The sequence below is a fragment of the Motacilla alba genome, chromosome 9, assembly GCF_015832195.1.
Source record: "Motacilla alba alba isolate MOTALB_02 chromosome 9, Motacilla_alba_V1.0_pri, whole genome shotgun sequence".
NCBI classification, from domain to species: Eukaryota; Metazoa; Chordata; class Aves; order Passeriformes; family Motacillidae; genus Motacilla; species Motacilla alba.
Genome location: NC_052024.1, coordinates 11,646,186 through 11,671,690, shown reverse-complemented (window position 1 = coordinate 11,671,690; position 25,505 = coordinate 11,646,186). Strand labels below are relative to the sequence as shown.

Genomic DNA, 25,505 nt, shown 5'->3' with positions numbered 1-25,505 from the left:
TGGCAGCTGTAGCTTTTGAAGCATGAAATACATTAGCATTGTATTCTAATGTCTTTGATAATTTTTCAGAACTGATGCTTGGCTTCTGAGCAAGGCATATTATTTATTTACAAAGAAGTCACTGGCTGTAAAAAATTAAACATGTAGAAAATAAGCTGACCTCCATTTTTTCTGCAGAACGACATTTCTTTGAAGGACAAAGGAAGAAATAACTTACACTGTTAGTGAATGATACAGGTCTAATTTCATGTTCATTGTCCAAATACCTTTGCCCTTTACAGGTTATTAACTGTAACAAGCTCCTGGGTGAATTTATTGCATCGTTACACAGCAACTATAGAATATTTCTAATAAAAAAACTTACAGTGAAATAGCAGCTCTGTTAAAAGGAACATTTTTGAAATACAACGCCTGGTTTGTCAGAGTCATTAAATAAGTTTCTTCAGACCAAGTCTTCACATGTACCAACGAGGTTCTCAAGTGCCATCCATAGCTTTGACTGTGCTTACACATTTATGTCTCAACATTTTTTTGCCTACCCCTATCATTCTCTATGTATAACTGACACTGAAAAAAGTAAACCAAATTATTTTATTCTTCGCTGAGGATTTAATATTTGTTTCTGCTTGAACACAGAGATTATATTGGATACAAAATGTATAACAGAAACACTATTACAAGGATTTAAGCATTCAGAGCTGAACTGATGGCTCTTTTCAAAAATTTCTGCAAGCATCTCAAAAGAAAGAAAAAGAACTACAAGGGAGCATGACAGGGCCAGATGACCAGCAAGAGCAGGTGCTGCAGTCATTGTCATACCTTAAGCAACAAAGATATCAAGAAATAGCAGTAACTCCAGTTCCTTACACTCTGCAGGGTTAAATGCAGTGGTATTAATTTCAAATCAGCAGAGCAAGCCCCAGTTAGAGACTTTTTTTCACATTGATGAGGACTCTGCATTTGTTTCTGAAATTTGCAACACAAATGCATGATTAGTGTAACAGAACTTTTGAATTATGAATCAATACAAATTTTATCCCCGTACAACACTAGCAATGTCTCTGTCAGGTTGTTAGCCTTACTGGCACTTAAAGCACCTGTCTGCCCTTATGGCATTGCTGACTAATATTTGTATTCACATTATAGGTAATCCAGGCTCTTACACAGCCATTGCTCCTGACCTCTCCTGTGCCAAAGCTCAGAATTATCTGACCTGAAATTAATGGGGCTTTTAACTGCTCTGGTTGGAGTGCTTGCGCATTCTGTCTGCGAGAAGGGAAAATGCTTGTAGACCCTCATTGTCTGCCCGTAGTTCTTCCACTATTGATAAAAGGATGGACAACTCCCACAATTTATGGTGAGGAAATCTGTATGGCTCATCTTTTTTGAGAAGAAAGCAAAATGCCTCTGCAAGGCATTCACATAAATCCTGCACAGGCAGAAAAAGGCAAAACTGGGGATAGCACTGCTCACAAGGGCACAGCTGCCCTGTGTGACTGCCAGTACAGAGACCCTGGAAGCACTCAGGCCTGGAAAACCATCACCACAGCAAAGACACATCCATGAGGGTGAAAAAAAACAATTCTTAGGTGAAGTAACAAGGCAAAGGCTCCAGCTACTACATAAAAATATAATCTCAACATAAAAAACTGCCATTCTTCAAGCTCACCTTTAAGGGCTCTGGAGGGACAATGCCAAAGCCAGATATCTCAGATGTACCTCTTGAACCCTCGCTCTGTAAGCTGGAAATAAATCTTTGCTGATTATGTGGTCTCTGATGCTGGCACAATAAAGCACAGCAGCACTCATCTGAGTGTGACTAATTCACATGCCTTAGCACCCTTACAGCAGTGTAAGAGAGAGCCTGGGTGGGATCCAATGCGTAGTTCCAATTCATGAACTCACATTAATATATTTTAACCTCATTGGTACATTCTGAATCTTGTTTAAACATATGAGATTAGACTGTGAGGCTAAAGAAACAGGCACAAAAGAGACAGAAAAATATTAATGTAAAACAGGTTTATTACAAAGGAAGAAGCACACACTTTGGCTTGTAGCACAGATTCAGGATAGCTAACACTAAGCTCATGGTTTTTTTCTGTTTCTTTTAGAGTTCTGCACACACATCTTCTGTGCTGCCTTTCTTCAGGAGACCTGATGTGTGCATAGGCGAAACAAATTCTATAAATTCAATGCTTCAATTCTATAAATTGCAGGCTTCATTGTACTTAGTATTATAGTGTGATTTTCCATTCTAGCTTGACTAAGGCATTGCTCAGCCAGGATGGCTCCCTTGCAATAGAAAAACTTGGCTGTCATGGCACGACACCAAACAGTGAGGGCACCCAGCTGCTGACACTGGCATACTGGGACTCCTGGGACAGCACTTACCCAGCCTCATCACACCTTGAAAGTGTTTCAGGAGACACTGAAAATCCCCACCATAGCAGATTTCAGTGGCCTGTAGGACACAGAGCAGCAAGGCTCGACATGTACAGCCAGAGGAAGGAAACCATACGCTTTGCAACAGTTCTGAGGCCTGTCAAATAGATTCCTCTGGCATTAATGAAGATTTGCAAGGTATTTGCCTTCAGCACAGTCCCAGCCAGAGCCCCACAGGAAGCCAGGGCTGGTATCTGCAAATCTATTTCTGCTCCTTCAGAAATTGCAATATCAAAACACATACCCAACATGTGAAAAGGATTTTACCTTCCACAGCTTAAAGGACCCTTAAACAAATTAAGCTAGCTGTTAAGAAGGTAATTTGTACTGAAAAGTCTATAAGAAACAGCAGGCAATCACAAGGAACAACTCTCATTTTCTACTAGACTCCTGCCTTCCCCTCTTCAGAGGACAGATTGGAAAAAGCCTCACATCTAAATCACATCCTACCCTGGTTCTTGCTGGGCATTCTGGCAAAACCCTCTGGCACTAGAAAGATCTTGCAGGATTTAGACAGATTTGAGGCTGCCCTTAGTGCCTTGGTAGTGTGCTGCACAATAATATTCAGAAATTTGAATTCACAGCTAATTGAACTATTCAGGTGTAAATGACAAAACACAAGATAAAAAATAGGGCTCACCTAATTTCTCACACTGACTACAAGAGGAGGATTAGAGTTTCATAAATAGTCCCCTATTTCCCTGTTCTGATGTTCATGGGAAAACATGTCTAAAATGCTGCCTGCAGGATCACAAGGTTTATGACATTTGAAGCCAGAATGATCAGTTAAAGAATTGAAAATTTTGGAAGCCAGCCTTCTCCAGGCACCGACCCCCCTACTTCAATACCAGCAGTGGATCCTTTAGATACAAACAGCCTAAAGCAAAAGTTATATTAGCTTTTATTCAGAAGATATTTTTGTTATTTCAGGCTGTAAGAGTATAGGAGAAATAAAAGCATCATGTGTAGAATTTTATTTGGCTGTTGTTTTGTTTTGCCTTTTAAATGCTTAGTTGCTGAGTTTTTTAAAATAATAGAAGAAAGTTATAATTTCCAGCAAAGGTTTGATGCTTATTTCATTTGCTCTAATTTTACATCTCTGCACTGCCTCAAGGCATATCTACAATCTGCAAATTGTTCTATAAGTGTGGAATAACTTCACCAAAGACAGCAAACTGTAATTTACATTGGTGTAACTAAGAGTTAGGTATATCTGCTAGTTTTTAATGGCCTATCCAGCTTATTCTAAATGCTATTAAAATGACAAAGTAAAATAAACCAAAATGAAATGGAGAATTTCTCTGTCTCCATCTGCACATTACAAGCAGATATTCCATAAAATATATTTATCAGCACTGTGACCAGCTATAAAACGTCGTCAGTGCAGAATGTTTATGTACTGTAGCATAGTAAAATTGTCCCCCTGTTAACTCTAAATCAGCTTCTGAACAGGTATTGGTGCTCCTTCATCTGCAGGCTCGCTCAAAGAGAAATGTCATTTATGATGTCTGGAATATCATTTTTGCTATGAAAGATGTCACAGTTGAATTGCAACTTCTCATAAAGGTAGAAATTGCTGGATTTGGTGTTAATAAATCTTAGAGACAGATCACAGTGTTATTTACCTTCTTCTTTTTAAAAAACTGGTTAAAGTGAACAGCTCAAGACCTGTAAACTTCAGTTTGATTAATATAGTGTGTCATCTGCATAGTGCAGCTAAAGGAATTCATGCTGTTACCTCATCAGATCTCATAAACAAGAGAGTGCCAGGACCTGTCACCATCAGTGTGTCCTCACCACACAGTCTGTGTGACTGTCAACCGCATCCAAACATCTGAATTAGCTTAGGCAAAACACAAGGAAAAAGCAAAAGCATAACCTATTTTCTGAGTCAAAGTTTAGGATACATCCAGTACTGATCAGAAGGAAAAAAAATACTTTATAGGGTTCACTCCCTCCCTCCCCAAAGCAAAAATTAAAGTATCAGAGATCAAAAAAAAAAACCTCTTCTACATAACAAAATACTCTTTGTGATCCTGAACTGGTTTTTGGCAGCACTGTGCTTTCTCTGGCATTCTCTATGCTCTCATTGGGAAAACTAAAATTCAGCAGCAAAGAAAGCAATCTGTGTCATACAGTTGCATAAACACCAGCTTCAGAAAACTAACAAGTTAAAATGCTCTTTAATGCCACACTGACAATGGAAAAAACTTCCAGTAGCAGATCCAGATGCAAGCTGACTCCTCAGTTTTCACAGTACATTGAACCCTTGAGGCTTTGCATCAATAATTCTTTGGGAAAGAAGAGTCAAGTTTTTTAATTGAATAATTTTTTTCCCTTTTTTGGTATCAATTTGAACTAGCAATTGTAAACAAATACTTTAACTATCATAACTATATCAAAACAATAACAGTACCTAAATTCTTAAAAGTCTTGCCTTTTTAAGTCATCTCATGCTTTTAAGTACTAATTTTCAGTCTTAGTAACCTTTCCTTCCTTCCCCCCTACTTTTTAGTTATGAATAAGATCTTGTTATTCTTTCTTCCTCAGAGCCCTAGGATAGAAATTATTTTAACCTATATAATCTCAAGTATTTCCCTAGTGTGGTATAATGAAGCTAGCTTCTCTTTCTATAGGAGTAACAGAAAGTTCTCTAACAGAGAATAATTCTGTGCTAGTAGTATAAAGAGCCAGACACCTTTGATTTAAAGTGAAATCTAGCATTTCAGAATTAACATCTTCCTTGAAAATTAAGTTTATCATTGACAATACATCCGTTTATTTCTGTGTAGGGGGTTTTTTTGTTTGATCATAAAGTAATTTCAATTACAAAAAAATGTATCCATAATTGAAATAATTTCAAAAATAAAAAAGTCAGAATTAGTCATATCACGTTTCCCTTTCTTTCCCAAAGCTTTGTTATGTATATATAAATAAACACACCCCAATGCCTTGTATCACAGTTGCACAAGACAGTTCTATTTTAGCTAGGAGCACAAGCTGTGACACAAAACTGCATAAACTAAGAGTAACAGAGTAGTAGGTTTAGAAAACATAGGTTTTTAAGGAAGATAAACTAAGGCAGAGCTCTGAATTTTCAAAACCTTTCATCACCTTTATCACTTTAGGTAAGAGCAGATACATGACCACTACTGCTCCCCATACAGACTCAAGACACAGTCCTGGGGTATCAGCAATAGTTTGTAAAAAATGAGCCTCCAGAACTTTCAAAAAAAAAAAACCACAAACCAAACAACTTAAATCCATCCCCCCCCCTGCCAAAACCCCAATCAAACTAACTAAATATTTGGGGTATAGATACAAAACAGATACTTCAGAACTACCATAATTACTTTTTTTTTTTGCAAATTTTTATTGACTGGCCAAGTGGAAAGATATCTTTTCTAGATGAACACAGCTCTTTTTACTCCACTTTAAAGAAATTGCTTCATTTCTTTTTCAGTCTCACAAAGTAATCAGAAGGCACCAGTCTAGCATTTTTTACTAAATTAAGATTGTTTCCCACTTTTTTAGCACAGGAAATAGCATTTCTGTGAACTGAACACTTCTACAGGACAGTGGCAATAATATTCCTCTCCTTCCTCCAGCAGTGGTCCTGGAGGACATCTCCTCCCATCAAGAGGCTGCTCCTCCTGGCTCCCAGGAGCTCTGAGGGATGGAGATGTCCCTGCTAAAGCAGCACTTGTTCCAGAGGGGCGCAAGGGAAAGCGTGGCAGGTTCCCTGTCAGGCTGCACGGCGTTCCCCATGCCTTTCCTTCTGTCCTGATTAAAATTTTATGTGACCTTTTCACAGCAAACACCACTCACTAGGCCCAAGCAGGCAGAAATAACCAGCTGGTGTTTCAAGCCATGATCTTCTCCCAAGAGCCTGACGTGGAGCACTCCCAGTTCTGCAGCAGCATTTCAAGCAGCTGGATGTTACCAATGCAAGCGTGGGCACCACTTTCCCCCTTCACAGTTTTAGCTCACCTCATGTAAGTTTTCATATCATTCTTCTTTCTCTGGTCACTTGGATTTTTTAAGTGCTAATGAATTTTTCTTGGCCTTCAGGAAATTCCCTGTGAAAGCCTCAGGCAGATTCCCTCAAAGGCTGAACAAATTATGCCAGAACACTTCACAGTGTCACCAAATTGACTGTACCAGATGTGACACAGCACAAAATGAGCATTGCAAGGTTGCACCAACCAATTAGACAGTTAATACAAATTTTTAAAAATATATCTTCCTCTGGCTACAGAAATATACTCTCTTCTGTAACTAATGAATGGACTGTCATAATCACCTATTTTATAGCAAAGGAATTAGTAGCTATTCACAGGTAGACTGGTGCCTAATTTCTAGCTTGAATGTGGTTCATTTATTAATAAACTAATTCAAGTTAAGACACAAATGCTAATTTTGAGAACAGGAAGAACTATATAGGGAGAAGGAGAGCTGGATGCTGGTCAAAATTCTCAAGTAAATGTTAGCAGACTGAAAGCAATTACATTGTCAAGGCCTGTCATAAGTGTTTGTGCTGGAAAAACTACTTTGTTTCTTATTTTCATTTGGAAAAGTCTCATCTGTCACATTTTCTGTCTTTCTTTTCTTACAAGTACTCATAAACTACAAGCAGTGATGCAGCTTAGACCTTCAGCACTCTTCTGTGACCTTTTCAGTCACACCATTACACTGATTAATTAATCCAGAGCACAACAATGCAAAGTATTAAGGCAGGCATATAAGGTCATAAAATAATTGGCATGCAAAGTGTTACATTTATCACTTGGATTATTTAATCTGATATCAGGATTCTTCAGATCTGCAAAGCACTGAGTTACATAGCTGACTTATATCCACATACACACAAATGACCATTGTCTGGGGGGGTTTTAATTAAAAATCCCATTACCTGCAGTGCCAGTCCAATGCCAAAATGCTTTATACTCATTCTAGATAGAATCAAACATCCAGACATGAGCTAGCTTCCCTAACTCCATCCACGACCAGCAATGAAGATATAATGTTTCAGCAGCAACAAAGTCCCTAGCAATATATTAAAATAGATTTTAAAAGAGCTTAATTAATAAATAAAACGCATTGCGAAGAGTGAAAATTGGCTTCCTATTTATTCCAGGCCCTAGGTAGATGTGATAGATCTAAGCCTTTGCTGTATTTCAGCAGCAGATTCAGAGCATGCCCACAATTTCTCAGGCAAAGCAAAACATGTAGCTCTCTGAAGATTTCTTATGAGGTGTATCATAAGTCAGTTGCATTTACTTAACTAGCACATTTTCAGGAATGTTGAGCTTATGATCTCCATGATTAATAGCGATATGCTTATGAAATGCAAAGAAAGGAAATTAACTGCTCTGTCCCTGAAGAATCGCTGGCTTTACCAGATAATTAACAAGTTCTGCATTTTTAGCTTATGATTAGCAGCAATCAAAAAGATGATCTTTATTATGCTGCTTTTTTTTCCATCAAGACTTCTGCAGCAGATAATGAAGACAGCAAAGGAAAGAGCAGAGCAATCCAAGGAAATGAGTACATACAATGCAACAGAGCGGCATCCTTGTCTATTCCAGAAAGAAGGTTTAAATATTGGAGTTTTCTAACTACATTTAACTGCACACAGAACTCTAAGCAAAGACTGTACTTCAAAATCAATCCTCCAGGAATCAATTTTCTGGCCTATTTTATAATACACATAAAATCTAAACGCAACAGTTCATTGGGAGATGAGGTAGAAATGGAAATGAGGTCAATAAAACAAACTTGAAACATAAAATACTGTATGAAAAATTACTATTTAGACTGTACATGTTGTGTAGCAATCCAATGCTTAGATCTTTGCATTTTTTCTGTACCAAAGGACATCCTTCACTTCCAGATTTCAGCAATTCAGGTTGTTGAAGGTTAGTTCTTTTCAAAAAGCTATTGCTGCAAAATGCAGCTCACAGAGTACAATAGGGAATAAGCCTTTGTTGTTGTTAATGTGTTTCTTGCTTCAGGGAAGACACTTAAAATTCTCAGTTCTCAAGCATTACTTAAATTGGTGACAAAAAGACATTTTAATTGTTTTCAAGACTGGAACATAAGATTTTAGAATCTCTAAATGTGACATCTCTGTAGCTGGAGGTATGCATTATTTAACCAGAACAATAGTTCTCATTAAAACTTAACTTAATTTTTCAGCTTTCTCAAAACATCTGCTACTCATGGGATCTGGTTTTGTAATTATAATAAACTAAATTTCTCTAGTTATGCTCCTTCGGTAGCAAAACCAAGAGGTTTCTAGGACTTCTTCATAGCTTTGATAAACTAAACATCACTGCAACAGAAATAATTAGTAGATATTGTTGTTGTTATTTTAAATCTATTACTTTAAAAGCTGATGGCACAGCTCATGACTTAGTTATCATCATTTAAACAAAGCTCTGGCAATCATGTCTTTACAGAGGTTTAATGAAAACAACTTCTTTTCTAAGGCATATTTTGAAATTAATACATGACAAGTCACAAGCATAATCTGAAAGCTGTACATGTGCCAGGGATGCAGAGGATAGAGATGTCAAAGGCATTGAAAGATTTGGGGCAGTTTGTAATACGTGATAGCAAAACTATTTGAAAGGGATTAAATACTTTGGAAAGAGGCATCATAAGCATTTTTATAGGTTTTTATACTGATTTTCTGGATTAGCAGGTTTGTCAGCTTGCCAAAAATATTAAATACAAAACATAGTGCTGACCTCATGACTGAAAGTTGTTGTGATCCCAACATAAAAGTTTCCAGAAGATACAAGCCAGGCCTGCTTTTTTACCCCAAAAAAGATTTGCAGGAAAACGATAGAAACTTTTATTTTTGAGTTCTGGATAATGCTCTCTTTCTTTTTGCTGAGAATAAAAAGCTAAAACCATCATCCATGCTAGGGAAATGATAGCATAAGTGTGTAAATGTTGATTCTCAACAACACATTTTCCACTGACAGTGTAATGTCCCAGTTTCAATCAAGGTAACATTAAAAACCATCTAGACAACATCTCACCAACATTGTACCTGTACAGCCTAGGTTAGCTGGCTGTAGAAAGGGACAGGAGTAAGCAGATATTTCTGATAGGAAACACATCCACATGGCTACTGGCATATTCCAGTGCCTCTAGACTGAATCTTCAAGAGCCACAAACCAGCTGACAGACTCTCATCTATATTGGATGGAAATTTCCTATCATTACCTTGTAGTGAGAAATGAGTTTTCATGAAACAGGATAAAGTGTTTTGCTAAAAACCTTCAAATACAAAGTTGATTAAACTTTTCCAAATGAAAGGAGTTTTACCATACTTCCATTTCTTTTTGTTTCAACAGCATTTGAAACTGACTGCACATCTTTTAATCTTCTCAAATTGAGCTCCATCAACTCCTTCAGCTGTACTTTTCACTGGTAAATAAGGAACCATCTGGGTTGTGGAAGCAGATGAGGAGGGCACAATGAGACTGAAAGCTTCCAGCAACCAACTGCCCTGAAATGTGCTCTGGTCTCTGAACACTCTGGACCCAAGCAGAAAAGAAACCAGCTGAGGCAATAATCACCTTCTTTTTATTATTTCCTCCTATTATGCCTTCTATTGCCATCCTGGGTCTCATCCCCAAGCCACAAATTAATTCTATTTATTTTCTATTTCATTTTATAGACAAACATGCTATTCAGATCCAAATAGTCCATCTTCTGAAGGTGTCTTGGTAAATATCACATATGTCATACAGCAGTGTTAAACCTAATGAACAGATTATATATGAGCTTTTAAAGTGGATTAACAGCTAAAAACTATGACAAAAAGATAGCACTATTTGCACTGTGCTGGTTAAAGAGGCACAGGTTTGTAGTTCTAGAACTATCTGGGCCACAGAGGCTGTATCCATATAGTCTAAAACTTAGACATGCTGTAGTCACATTAAGGGATAGGGTTGGAAAAAAATCATAAGTTTCATTAACAGATTCAGAGGACAAGAATAAGATGTATGTGCTGCCTGTGCAGCAGATGTGATGAACAGAAATCCTGCAGAAAGTGTCATGTTTTGCACTGAGTGAAACAGAGCACTACTAGGAGACTGCTTCTGCTTGGCCCCTCTCACTCCTCCCACCAGGATCAGCCACCCCACCAGGAGAACTGAAAAGAAAAAGGTTAGGTGGTCACTTTGGGTGATATTTAATCATTGCCTACTTAATATCTCCAGTTCCTCTCTTCCTTCCAGCAAAATCTCCATTAGCATAGCTGAATTGAAAACTCTCAAGTCTTTAGACCCTCCCCAAGGTCTAAACAAGACGAAACACAGCACAAAGAAATGCACAGGAGTTGCTTCTGGACCAGATGCATCACAGTGGGAGTTAAGGCAGGGAGCCATCAAGAGCTGAGTAAGAACACCACCTTTGTTACCCAGGTTGGTACTGTCTATTTCTCTGCCTCAAAGCCTCCTGCTCCACATATATTTCATAATTTGAAGATTTCCTAATCCTGTGATACTTTTCTCTAGTTGTCAAGTGAACAAACCCTTAAAGCTTGCCTGGTCTGTGAAGTGCAAAAAGAGTTGCATGTCACATTTAAAATCTTCAGTCTATTTTTTTTTTCAGGTTTTCAGTTATTTATTTAAAAAGCTTAAATCACTTGGAAATTAAGCCAGGACTCATTCTCCTGCCCCCAAACACAAGTCTTTTTCTCCAACAGCAGTCACAAATTTCCTCAGGACTCCCTATGCAGAGCTATCAGAAAGCTGATTTTACCTGTGCAGACATGAAACCTGCTGCTGCCCTGGCAACAGAGGCCATCAGGAGTACAGGGACTGCCAGTGCCCAGGGGAGAGAGAGCCTGTCCTCTCCCAGCCACGGCTGCCACTGCTGCACACCCAGTGGCCAGTGCTCAGAGGGTTTGGCTGCCAGTGGCCAATGCTCAGAGGGTTTGGCTGCCAGTGGCCAGTGCTCAGAGGGTTTGGCTGCCAGTGGCCAGTGCTCAGAGGGTTTGGCTGCCAGTGGCCAGTGCTCAGAGGGTTTGGCTGCCAGGATGCCCCTGGTGGGCTGAGGCCAAACCTCACACAGAGACTACAACCAGGTTTTTGGGAAGGCTGCCTAGAGGTTAATGAACAACCATCTTTTCATGCAAGCCAACACATTAAAGATAAGGATTGTGTTTGTTTGTTCTTTTTTCCATTTACTGAAAGCTGAGTAGATGATAAATTATGTTTGTACCAAATTGCTATTAGCTGTTGAAAACTACTGCTTGGGGTTTTTTTTCTTTAACAGCTTAAACCAATATTAAGGACAAAAACAGATGAAAAAATGGTTATGCATCCTTTCACATTCAAGTGAAGAAAATTATTTTGCACAGCAAGTATTGAGATCAATTAAAATCCTTTACTTCAGATATAATTAACAAGCCTCACAAGCATAAAGTGATTTAATTTCCTGTATCAAACCAAATGCTGTTTTCTGTCAGTAAATGACTATTCTCTTACAGCAATACACATTAATAATTCATCATTGCTGTATATTCAAACAGACGGGACTCAATGAAAATTTCTAATGAAAATTGCATTAACTTACATCCAGCATGTAGAATCTTTAAAGGAATAGTATTTTCTTAAATGCTAAGGTTTTTCATTGCACAATTTCCTAATTAGAGTTAAATTGTTACATTACCAAAATAAACCAGTCCTTACACTGGGTGAAAAACAAAAAGCAATCTAATAGAGTTGTATAAAATAAAAACAAATAAACCCAAGGCCTACTCCTTCAATAAATAACCACTAAATAATTTTATGAGAGTTTATGCTTACTAATATTCATCTTTGCATTTAACTTTGATAAGGTTCAATTAGTCCGGCAAGTGACATGCACTCTGTAGGGTTTCACTCTCTGGGATGGGAGAGTAGAAAATTAGCACAAAAACCTCAGAGAGCCACGGGATTGAGAGCTCAGTCAGTCACCACCCCTCAGTGCAGAACAAGGCTGCAAGACCAGAGTTACTGCAGCTCACTCACTGCCAGAGAGAAGAGCCTTTCTTCTTCCCACAACCTCCTTTTTTAGTTCCCCATTTCATTTTATGATCTCAAAGGATAGAAATAAAATGGGGGGAGTGAATGTGTGTGTGTGAGATTACTCCAGTTCAATAAGGCTGAAAAAGACAGTGAGAAAGAAGGAATTTGTTGTCTGATCTTAGGCATACTGAAGTCAGTCGCAATTAATTGACCATAAATTATTTTAATTTCAATGCTCCCTATAAAAACAGCACTACTAGCTTCTAATACTATAGTTTTAAACTTTTACTTGGGAAATCTTTGAAGACCTGCCAATGTAAGCAGCAAATAAGCATAACAATTCTACAACAAAAAACCAAAACCTAAATCTGTAATATGCCTATATTAACAATCCCATTGCGATAAGAGCCCCCTCCTTTAGTTTTACAAGGGATATTCACCACAATGACATGACATGGAAACACTTTTCTCTCCTGAACATTTTGCCATTGTAGCTGGTACCATTTGTCCTTATTAAGCACATTCATGCAAAGAATGAATTCTGCTGTTGTTTTCTCTGTGCTTTCAAGACCGAGGGGTTGGTGCTGCAAAGTGCTGAATACACTGACTGCTCCAAGGACACCCACAGCTCTGAATGCATGCACAGCCACAGCCACGATTAAAGGAATTTCTCATGTAAATGCTTTCATCCACATTGTGATCCCTTGCTGGCGAGACAGCACATATTAACTACATGATTAGAGCAAGTACATAAGGCAGAAAATCTTATTTATGCAAATAGGATGAAAATATCACAATAGGATCCCTTTCTCTCTGAGCAGTCAACAGAGATATCAGTAGCAAAAATATTAATGTTTTTCTCTCCATTACCTAGGATACTTGAATTTTAGACATTTTCATTCCACATCAAGTTCTTAAACTGCATAAAGAAAAAAAAACCTTAAGGTAAATACTCAGCACTTGCAGCAGACCACAGGGCAATTATTTATTCATGTCTCCATTACACCTTCCTTTGAAAGGACAAGTTTTAGAACTCTGAAGGAAATTAGGTGAAATAAGTTATTTGAAACTGAGGGGAAATGAGTGAAGAAGGAATAAATAGAGCTTTTAAGGACATGGTGAAAGTACCAGCTGATTCCACACAGCACTGTCTTTAAATAATATCCACACTGAATTCCGAAAAAATACCTACATTTTGTTCAGTTCTTGACACATGTAATAACTCAAAAGCTTATTGTATTGCACTATGAGAACAAAGTGCCCTAAGAAATTACAAAAATATATTATAAATGCACTTTTAGAAACTAAAAGAAAAGACATTGTGAATTTTGTATCAAAAATAGATTTTTCTAAATAAAATAACAGTGTCTTTATTGGCATTTTGCACCATGGCGCCAGAATTCCCTAACTGCTAACCGAGAAATAAGTCTCAAAGATTTTAATATCCCATCTTAAATAAATGTTTGGTTCCTGGATTTGAGAAATATGATACTCAATCTGTGCTTTTAAAGAAAAAGCTGTAGAGAATGTGTTGACATAAGTCTTCTGGATAAATTTTTCCTCTTCTAACAAGATTACCCATGTGTATTTTTCTGACAGGGACCAGAAACAGAAAACAACTCCCTTTACATTGCTCCATCATAATACAACCCCAGAAAGAACAATAAATTTAAAAATCTGTTGCCAAAAATTGAGTTGTTTGTTTCTTGGCTCTCCCAGATGGAAAACACTTTTGTTAAATCATTGCAAGTGAAATTAGGCAGCTTTTTACTGAAGCCTAGGCATTCATTAGCATTTTAAATTCCTGCAAAGGGACAAAATACTTGAGTATCTGGCTGTCTGAATATTAACAGATAATGTTTTCTGTTTATATGTAAATACATAAAATCTGTATCAGAAGTTAAAGAACAGTGGGCAAAATTTCTGCTTTTTCAAAAGGTCTTAGAGATCACAATGTTCCCTTAATTATTACTTTTTTCCCCTCATCCTTTTTACAATTTCCACGTCATACCACTCTTATTACTCTGCCCCAAAGAAGATCTTTTTGCTTTCATTTGCCATAAGTCTTGGTATTGCTATAAATTAATATATTTCTTCCAACATCCTGATCCAAAATGGACAGACTTAACTGAATTTCTACTGTAGAGACTCAGCACATTAGTTCAACATTACACTACAAATATATACACAAAGATATGTGGAGAAGACAGAATTATGGATGAAGGTATCAACTCTCAATTAATAAAGTAGAAGAACCTATTGTCCTGGTCTAATAGCAGGAAATGAATGAAGTTCAATCAACAGAATCTAATGCTAGATTTTATCTGCCTAAACGAAGAATCCCACCATAAGTGGGCAAGCATCCTAATGGTTAATCTAAGGAAGACAGCCCAATAACTAGTCTGTTCTCTGTGCAACTATTGCAACTTAGGCAAAAGCTAATAGAAAGATTTCAAGAAAACTTTCAGAAGTTTTCCTTTCAAAAAGCTTTTCAACATCTTTGCCAGATCATCTAAGTTCCAGGTTTCAGTGCCTTTGGCTTCTGACACCTGAGGACAAGCTAAGCGCTTATTTGGTATTACTCTCTATACTGCTAACTGAGGAAAGGAAAAAGCTTTCCACATCACAGCCACGTGTGGCTTTTGCTGATGGGGTACAAGCCAATATGCTGTTACCAAGTCAATTTTGTGCTGTTTTTTGCTGCTTTTACTATAGGAGAGGGTGTCCTACAAGAGAGAGGCCAAACATATCTCCAACCATTTCAGGCCTGCAAGGCAGGAACTGGCAGACAGAGCCTTTTGCCCTGTGTCCACTGCACCATTAAGTTTTACAGGAATGGTTGGTCACTGATCAGTCTCAAAATGTACCAGAAGTTGATAAGTAAACACTCCAGCTTCTACAAATTGCCTGAGATTTCTAGGATTGGAAGTGTGAATTGCAACAAGGAGGGCACTCCTAATTAAACAAATATAATCCTTTCTTTGCTTTAACTTCCCAACTTCTCAGGCTTTTGCTTGTAGTCTTGAAGGTATGCATGCTGTAAAATATATCACAGCAACAGCATAAACTGGTATCACTTTGCTAGCAGTCTCCTGGAAGTATGAAATTGCAGCAAAATGTATAGACAATAACAGCACGTATCACCTTCCTGCTCTGTGGGCAATCTTCATTTCAAGAACATTTTCAAAGCACCAATACCACAGTGCTAAGTACTAATAGCCTAGGCAGGCAGGCTCCCACCATGCTAATTAACTCACCTAGGGGTTCTAGTTACAGCCCACATGCACAATTTCAAAGCTTTTCTCTTTCCTCCTACTCCTTTGTCTAATATTTTTCACTATAATCACACTCAGGAAGAAAATTATAAAGCCAAGAATGACAAGTGTGTCTTGCCTCAGCTAAAACTATTCAGAAATAATAAGAGACAAGATTGAGAGGCATAGATAGAGACAGGCTTTTGCCCTTCTAGCAACAGAAAAATAAGTTAAACTGTTGAAGGCCATTTGATGAGAAAAATGCATGGTTTCAGTTTTTCCGGTTGAGAGTCCCAAGGATTTCCACAGCTCATTTTCTGTAGAGGTCAAATCCAATCTATGAAATTTCCTCCAAACATACAGCCTTTTTACTGCAGCCATCCACCACAGTCAGCTCCCTCCTACTCATCTACAGAAGACTTATCACCCCAGGGTGCAGCCTAATACAAATGGCTGTAACAAGGACTTTGCACAGCAATAGCAATAAAAGCCATCCCCAAAGTGTCCACAACAAAGCCTGGGCTCAGATTTCCCTGGGGAAGCTCTTTAAGTCAGGCTTATGTACACATTGTTCACAGTTCATTTCCAGTCTCTGCTTCCCAACAGGCAGGTGTTCAAAGTGTAATGCACAGCTTACCTCCCCTCTGTCATACACGGTGTGGAAGGGACAACTCCATAAACCAGACGTGGCACATCTGAGACAGCCACGATACACAGCAAGGCATGATACAACTTGAGGAGGCTGCAAGAGTCTGCACTTCTTGTTCTTCAGCCCAGCCTTTTATCCCCTCATGTTGATGCAGTGCCCCTGTGTGCCCTCTGCTCCCTTTGGTGGTTGCTCAGTGCCCCTGGGCACTCCATGGCTCATTGCTGTCAGTGCTGCTCACCTGCTGCTCACAGCTCTGCCCTCTGGGGATGAGGCTCAGCCCAGCCACACTCCCAATCACCACAAACTGTGTGCCTACATAGACAGGGTATAACCCAGAAATGCACATTAATTTGCTAATCAGCCTTCTGCAGCAGATCAGAAGGCACAGCAGAAACCTTCAAGTTTTCAGGTATTATTCTTCCACTTTCTGCAAGAGGAAAATTTCCATTTTTGTAATGTAAGAGGAAGAACCCCATACAAATTCTCTGGTGACAAGAAACAGACACCCCAACTGCAGAAAAAATCTTGATTTGAGAAATTACTTTTAGAGGAATAATTCAAAACTCAAGAAAATAAATTTTTAAGAAGTAGTGTCTCTTACCTCTGAGACGCATTTCCTTTTGGCTGCTTGGGTTTCATCCAGATGAAGGGGCAACTGGCAGGTTTTTTTGATAGATACTGACTAGAGGTCATGTAAATCAGCACAGGTAAATCTCAGATTTTCAGCTTTCTGGTGCACCATAGAGTAGCAGATCAATTGCACAACATCTGGAAAGTGAATTGGAAAATAATTCAAGGATAATAACTTTCATATCTTGCTTTAGTGTTTCAGGGAAAATTGCCAACAAGGGAATGACACTAATTATTACATAATCAACATTAGCCAGTGAGCCTAATTTGTGTGAAAGATTGTGGGGCTGAAGGCAAACGGAGGCAGTTTTAGTCAACTTCTAAATATGAACTTCAGGGAGCAGTCCATGCAAAAGCATTTGCCTTCCAGAATGCCAAGAGGCATCTCTCCTCTATCTTTCATAACTCAAGTCCTGCAGATCGCTCCAGGCTGGCAAAAGACAAATAAACAACAGCTCAAAATCATGAACTCCATTCTGGGATTTTAAATACAGTGTAGAAGCCAAGATGGCAGTGGAAACAGTCCTGCTCAAACACATTTTTGTCCTAGTACAGAAAAAAATTACTTAGAGGTATTTTAATACCACATATTTCTACTTATTAAATATAACATTTAGGGTGTTAATACTATTGCTAAAGTTCTGAAGATCAAAATTTAGCTCATTAGCATGAATCCATTTTCATTGTGTGAGAAAGTGCATGAACTCTCATAAATAATTTGTAAAGGACACCTCTAAATCTCTTCCCACAACTCCTTGGTATTATTTAGCTCTTTTCCAGATATAAGAATATACTGCAGCTGAAGTCTCTGCTCATTAAGTATCTCAGTTCAGTTCCCAGCTAAGCTGATCCATTACATTAGGGACCAAACAGACTGAAAGTATACAAATATTTCCTTCTACTTAAATGGCAAAAAAGAAAAATCCCACCCTAAATAAAAAGAAAGTACCCCTGGCTCTGCATGCATACACAGAGATTTGTTTTTAGGAAAACTTTTCTCAAAGCAGTTTTACATTCAAATTCATATGAAAGCAGAAGAAACAAAGCAATGCAGAGTGACCTGAAGGCAAATTAAAGCAAAAAAAAATTTGAAGATTGGAATGATTTTCCTGTTCGTGATCACAAAATTAAATTGGCCACAAAAATCCCAAGAACTCCAAAACATCATTTAACTGAGTAATATATTTAGATAGTATATAAAATATAAAATAATCACAGACTTTAAGATGGCAAAATATTCAAAACCCAAAAACAAACTCGCCTCTAGTCAAAAGGAATCAGTCACCAAATAAAATTAACTAAAATGTTGCTATTTTCCTGCAACTTTTATGAATTTCTGCATTCACTTTGCTGAACAATTACTGTTCATTAATGCAACAGAAGCAGAACTGGAAACGAAACTTTTTTATCATAAAATAACAATAATTCAATTCTTTCTTTAGAGTCTTAAAATTTTCAGGTTTACTCATGGGTATTTTTACTTATGTAAAAATAGAGCCCTTATTTATGTTACTGTTCAAAGATTTGTTATTGCATTTAGTTAAATCACAGCAGCACATAATATATCATGATCTTATCAGGATTCTACATTTTTTAAGGAAGAGATGGTTAAAAAAGTGAAACCAAGACAGCAAAGAAATTCAGCGTATTTTCTTCTCCATATCCAGTTTTAACAACAGAATTATTGTCCAGCTGGAGCAACTTTATGACCCAATACATTTCAAAACCACTTTCAGAACATAGAAAAATAGTATTAAAAAAATAATTCATCCTCAAGTTTAACATCACATCTAGAACATAATGGAATATTTAATACTCATCAAATCAACTCTGCAAAGTTACCTTACACTGTTCCAATATGGGAAAAATGGGAAACAGGGGCGTATTTGCCCATCAGAGGGTACAAGACTATTTTTGTGTGTGTATATATATATATATGTATATATCCTATTTAAGCAGTTTTAAAAGCTTACAAACCCAAGCTCCAAAGAACCCCCCCAGCCATGGTAAGATGGCAGAGCTGCTGGCAGAACTGCTCCTGGCAGAGCTGCTCTCTGAGCACACCTGACATAAGGAGGCTTCTGCTCCTGCTCCCAGGACACCAGGAGACTGTGTAGCCTCAAAGAGCAGCACATCCAACCTGGCATCCAGGAGACTCAACCCATTTTGATCAAATCAAATTTACTGATATCAGCTGTTCTTACATTTGGAAAAAAATATACATTTTAGTGCCTTAGCAAGTATTAAATCAACTTACTAGAAAGCAATCCTCTGTCCCATAAGCAAACAACATAACTCAAAATGTAAAAGATGTGAGTCATAGTAATTCAACTTTAAGATTCTGTAATTCTTCTCCAGACAAGCTTGTTTCCTCAAGAGAACAAGTGCCCTGAAATCCTGGCAGAGTGGAGCACTTCAGCTAGCAATGAATCTCAGCATAATATTAAAACCAAACACATCACACAAATCTAAGACATAGACAATAACATAATTTTATATACACATAAATTCAGTAAGAATCCTCTTTACATTTTTTGGTTAAACCAAACAGTATTTTCCCATTCATTCTTTTTTTTTTTTTTTTTCCTCTTTTCTAGCTGAAGAACACTTAAATAGATTCTGGCAGAGTTTCACCCCCAGAAAGACTCATTCTATCAGAGGCACAAAGCCTGTTGGTAGGACAGGCTGGGAATCAAAGCAATAATGTGCTTTCCTTCCAAGGCTGGAGCCTTCATTTGGACAAGTGGTTGAGCAGGGCTGGCCACAAACCCCTCAGTCAGTCTGATTAGCTGTGATCCCACTTGCTCTCCCAGAATCCCCCTTAATAGCCTCTGGACATTGCAAAATCAGTGTGTGGGAGATTAGGAATGCTGGGTTTCTGTTTCAGAAGGGGTGAAAATGGTTATTTTCAGAACAAAGTCATACTGATGTATAACTAGCTAGTAAAGATAATACCACTGACCTCTGCTCTGTTCAAGGGCTCATAAATAATTAAAACATAAAATCTTTGTCAGTGTCTGGTTAAACACAGGCATCTAAATCCCCTTTAGGCTCCCAGATAAGAAGCTTGATTTTATAAGGCATCTGTTTACTACCTTTCACAGTGCTTTTCACTGACCTCTCATTTACATGCATTTCCTTACCTTAAGAATTGTTTTCTTTTAATTCAGTGATTTACAGGAGAACCTTTCTGTGCATTCAAGTGTCTACTCTTATTAGCAAAAATAAAAGGGGATTGTAAGTCACTGCTACTGAAACAGTGTATCAAAAAAATCAGAACTGAGGAAAAACAAAACAAAAAAACACAGTTTCTCAAGATCACTGTATACCTAAAATTACCTTTACAAATGGAATTTATCAAAAGGTCAGACTTAAAAAGCAGCAATTCATAAATACTAATTACCACCTTGCCAGTGATTGCATGATAACATTTACTGGTGCATAATTGAATAGCAGAATTTAAAAAACAGAGAGCGTGGGTAGATTTAATAATTAATTCCTCCCACACTAATCAGTTTCTGACTATTTCTTATAATAAGCACAATTCTATATTCTTGGTTCCTTTTTCTTTTTTTCTTTGTGAGTAACAAACTATGAGTCTGTCTTTCTAAAACTAAAGGGAAGGGGAGCCATTTCAAATAACAGTAAATAAAATATTTTAGGGTTATAAATTTCTAAATATTTTAATTGTATCTAAGTTTTTGCTTCATTTCAGAATATTACTATAATTTTTTTTGTTTAACAAAACATTGGTTCTTTTAAATTATCCCATTAGAATTAGATCACCTTCCCTCAAGCCTTCTTCCTAAACTGCACATCTGTAATCCAATTCATTTATTTATGTGGGCTAATGTACACATAACTTAACAGCCATCACCCTCCATCCCCCCCATCCCAACAGCTGGGTTTGGTTAAGGACAGCTCATCTCCTCCTGCTCAGGTCTGAGCAGACAGAAGTCTCTGTGCTGATCCCAGTCCAGGGCTGGGTCTGTCAGGGTGTAATTATCTGGATTACAGCACTGATTCACAGTGAGCTCACTCAAGCTTTTACTGTGCAAGGGATAAACAGGGCTAAAAGCACAAGAGCATCTGCCAGAAACATGGCAGGAGACAGTGCTTAAAATCACACGTGGGTCTAGTGACTTAGGGTGTTGTGAGCACAACATACCACAGTAACTGCTGGCTGTAGAAGAAATGCCAAAATGTTAAGTCAAATATTACACATGGACATGACCCATTCAAGGGCAAGTAAAAGTCTGAGGCAGCAGAGTGCTGAAGCTGCATCCACCACAGCCAGAATCAGCTCTGCAGGCCCCTGGGAAGACACCAGTAGGGGTTCTGGATTGTCTCCCATGTCTCACAAGTGAGTTTTGGTGTGAACTAATGAGATAAAAGGGCTGCAGAGAGCTCTGGCAAAACACACTCTGGAAAGGAAGCCCTTCCAAATGCACTTTGTTTCTTCTAGGTTCAGATAAGCAAGATGTTGGCTGCACAGGAAAACTGACATGAAGAAGCCTCTCTTCCATGGTAAAATAAAACATGAATTTGTAGGCAGACCCACATTGAGCTGCTTCTCTATCCATGTTCTGCAGACTTATCCTATTAAATCTGGCTAAAATCTAACAGGAAAAAAAACAGCTGTTGTATATAGAAAAGTACCACTTAGTAATAAAATCACTTTTGCTTTACCTACAACACTCAAATATAGCAATGCTGTATTCCATACAGAGTATACAATTGAGAAGGCAAAACAGCCTAGAGACACTGAACAAGACACAATCAGAAAGTTGTCAAAGCTGTCTAATTTGGTTACTGTGATTGTGGGCAGAGGTGTGGTATGATTTTTCAGTTTTGGAGGGTTTGTTGGGTCTTTTATGTTGTTTGGGGTTTTTTTATAAAAACCTTTTACTTTTAAAATAATTTCATGCACCTGTCCTCCCAAAGTTTTATTCTGTAGAAGGCACCATATCCGGCATAATACATTTTGTACCTTGCCTTTCTCCTTGATGACGTGTAACATTAATACATCATTAAAGTGACAGCCCTTCCCAATGATGTATTCATTTAACAGTTCATATCAGATTGCACTAGAAAATATGATGCTGAGCAGATGAAACTGCAGTGAGGTACTCTGACAAAGAATAACTGTCAAGATTGATTCAAATATCAGAGAAACAAAATAGTGCCACAGCTTTTAGATACTTGGAAATAGATAAGTTAAACACAGCAGTGCAGAAGGGCAAAACCAGAGGTAGCTCTGAAACAGCATTTTACACACATCATTAAATGTCTTTCATCTCTCCCATCTTCCTCTTCCTGATAACACTTGGTTACTGAGTTGGGTGGGTCTGGAATTTGGGGCTTTTTTTTTTCCTTCTCTGTTTTGTTTTGAAAGTGGTTATTTGCAGAGCCACTGGCAGCCTTTGCAGAAAGCTGTGGGTCAGTCCAGTTCTGGTGGCCAAGCAGGCCCAGTCAGGGATGCCTACATCCCACTGGCCTCTGCACAGGAATATGGGGCTTGTGCTCAGAAAGAAGAACTGAGCAAGAAGTATTGGTGGGACCATGTGTGGCACTGGGATATAAAGTGCAGCTATGGGAATCATGAAGATTTAGTCAGTAAAGTGGATGGATAACAGCCAGTGAGGCAAGATGTTGAAAGATGACTTCACACATTTAGGATGACATTATCACAGGCTGTAACAAACAGTAGCGCAGCTTCTTTTGGGTGTTTCCTAAATACTTATGAGTCATGATAATTTATTGGAAGGTCTTCTTACAGAGTTGTAAGTTCATTTGCAAGAAGGAGGAGAAATGGCTGTCTAAATACCATTATAGTAGTACAATGATTATTATACAAAATTTAAGTTTCTCTACTGGACAGAAAGCAGTCTCTGAGGAAAGGACTTTCTGCCAGCAACTTCAAAGTGGTTTTTTTTAATTGCCTCACAGTGATTACCTTGATCAAAGAATCCCTATAAATATTCCTCAACGCTGAGCAACACAATGATGAAAAACCACCTATTCATCCTCAATACAGGGCAGAGAAACAGCAGTTCATCCCACTGCAGTGAACCCATTAGGGGAAAAAGAATTTTTCATGTGGGACTTAGAGACGAAGGAAGATTGCACACTGTGAGACAGCACACAGCCCTCAGAGGAGCTCCAGTGTCCTACTAAGGCCCTTTGTCCAAGATCTGCCAGGCAAGACGTTCACCACACCAGCAAAGAGACAGATTTCTGGGTCAGTGCCCCAGGGCCTCAGGTCTCACATGACACAGCCTTCAGCAGAGAGGCAGAGCAGAGAGGGGCTGTGGGAGAAGGATGAGCAGCAATTCCTGTCTGTGCTAATCCCAGCTGAAGTCATTGCTTGACCTAACACCACATATCAGCAGCTCAATTCCTCCATGGAGGCTTATTTCATCAATGGAATTCAACTATTAACACCAAAGCTTGCTTGCTTTGCCAAATGTGCGGCTCTGTAGTGGTTTGTTGGGTTTTTTCACTGCCTTCCCTAAGAGAGAGCCATTATTTCAGCAGATGTAAATCCCATCAAACTACAGCTTCACAAAAACAATTTAGGAGACTACATAAACCCATGGAAATCTCTCCAGAATTAGTATGCAACTTTTATTTGACTATAGGAAGAAGAAACTGACCAAGTTTGACAAGACAAGGAGCAAGCTGAGTGACCCTGAAATGGGTCACAGTATCACGGACATTCCACAGTCCTCACTACACCCTAATTAAAGGTAAGATACACAGCTCACACTCAAACCACCTGCAGCAGATTCACTTGCTACTGGGCCATGATCATTACTTTAAAAGTTCATCAGGAACAGAAGGGGAACTGGAGGAGGTAAAAGCCCAAAGGTGTTCAACCAAGCACGTGAGGGGGAACAGCAGTACAGTCATTAATATGTCATTCTTCCATGAAGAAATGTTATAGTGACTTTTCCTGCTAATTCACAAAATCATTTGAGATCTTTGGTAGAGGAAATACACCTATAAAGAATATTTGGTTTCCTATTTTATGTGTTTACTAAAAATAGATTAGAGAGGTATATTTTCATGTCTATACCATAATGGCAACAATTAAGATTTACAGAATGGAAAAAGAAACCACAGAAGTACTGTTTGGTTTTATCAAAGCTCCCATAATTTCTACAAATAGGCTACTACTTATTTCAAAATCTCTCTCCCATCCCCTGGAAACACATTATCTTTTCTGAATTTCTTCAATCTTGAACTGCTATTTGAAAAGAAATAATGTACCAAAATACTCAGGCTTAAGAAGCTTGAATTTTGTGTAGTTTGCTACAAAAAATTCTACCAGAATTTGAGTTAAAAATCACTGTTCCTTTGTCCAGCAGATAACCCCTCAAACATTTCACAGCCAAAATAAACCCTTCTCCTTAGGAATGCATGAAGGATCATTTTAGGGAATATGGCAGACACAAGCAAAAGAGTATCTATAAGCTGCCAATGATTAAGTAAACTGTTTTCAAACTCGAATGGATGAGGGGGCCTATTTAATATTGGGACTGCTTTCTGACAGTCTTAATTTACACATCAAAAAAGAAATACACTCTAAGATTTTGTCACCGTAATGGTTTTGCTATTACATTAACTAGCAATTACTACACAATGCCATGCAAGCTGACTAGGCTTTAAATGCCAAGTCCCAATTTTGAAACCTCCTTAGGCTGTTATTTCAATGTCTTCTACACTTTGAAGGGAGAAAATTACAAAGGTTACAATTGCATGGATTAATAATGGCTAAAAATGCCTACAAACATTGTTTTCTAGCCTCTGTGCAAGGAAGCAGAAAAATATCAGTTGTGGTTTACCCTTTGCTCTGTTCTAGCCAGTATCTGAAATGTGAAGCACAGCAGTGGAAGCTGTAGACACGTTCTCCTCCTGTTCTCCCCCTGGGGAAATGCTGGGCTACCCTGGGACAACTATTTTTTGTATTTGAGCACCATCACAATAGCACATTGCACAGGAGGAGCATTCTTGGTTGTGTCGAGTGATAAAGCATTTTTTTTTATTATTTATTTTTTTATTTTTGTCTCTCACAGCTATGAGGTATTGCTGACCTAAATCCAGTGTATATTTTGTGTTCCGCAGTAACCACAATTATGAACTGGCCAACTGCAAATATTTAACTCTGATTTGCTGACTGTTTCATCCAAAGGTTCTGGCACAGATGGATTCTAATTCATATACTTTGATTTGTCCTTTCCATGCTCTGGTTGAGCTCTTCCACTGAACACCTCCAGAGCATTTAATTAATACATCACTAGGCAGACCCTCATCTGGTACAAATCAGAGTTCACTGTAACAGAAATATGTCTATTTAAGAAATAAAGAGGCCATGTCTCTGTTGAGGAAAGCAATGAGCATTTGGGCATGGCTTTCTCTGCAGTAGCATTTGATACCCAATATCTTTCCTTGCAATCACCTCATTTTCTGTTCTGCAGTTGTTCAAGTTCTTTT

At 38.2% G+C, this 25,505-nt stretch overlaps 1 long non-coding RNA gene across 1 annotated transcript in view; it reads right to left on the bottom strand.

The window, feature by feature from the left end:
* Positions 1 to 16,993: 16,993 nt before the first annotated feature.
* LOC119704511 overlaps positions 16,994 to 25,505 on the bottom strand; it is a 147,957-nt gene continuing 139,445 nt past the window's right edge. Inside the window, exon 3 of the long non-coding RNA XR_005257981.1 lies at positions 16,994 to 17,147. This is a non-coding gene — a long non-coding RNA (uncharacterized LOC119704511). The remainder of the gene's footprint in view (positions 17,148 to 25,505) is intronic.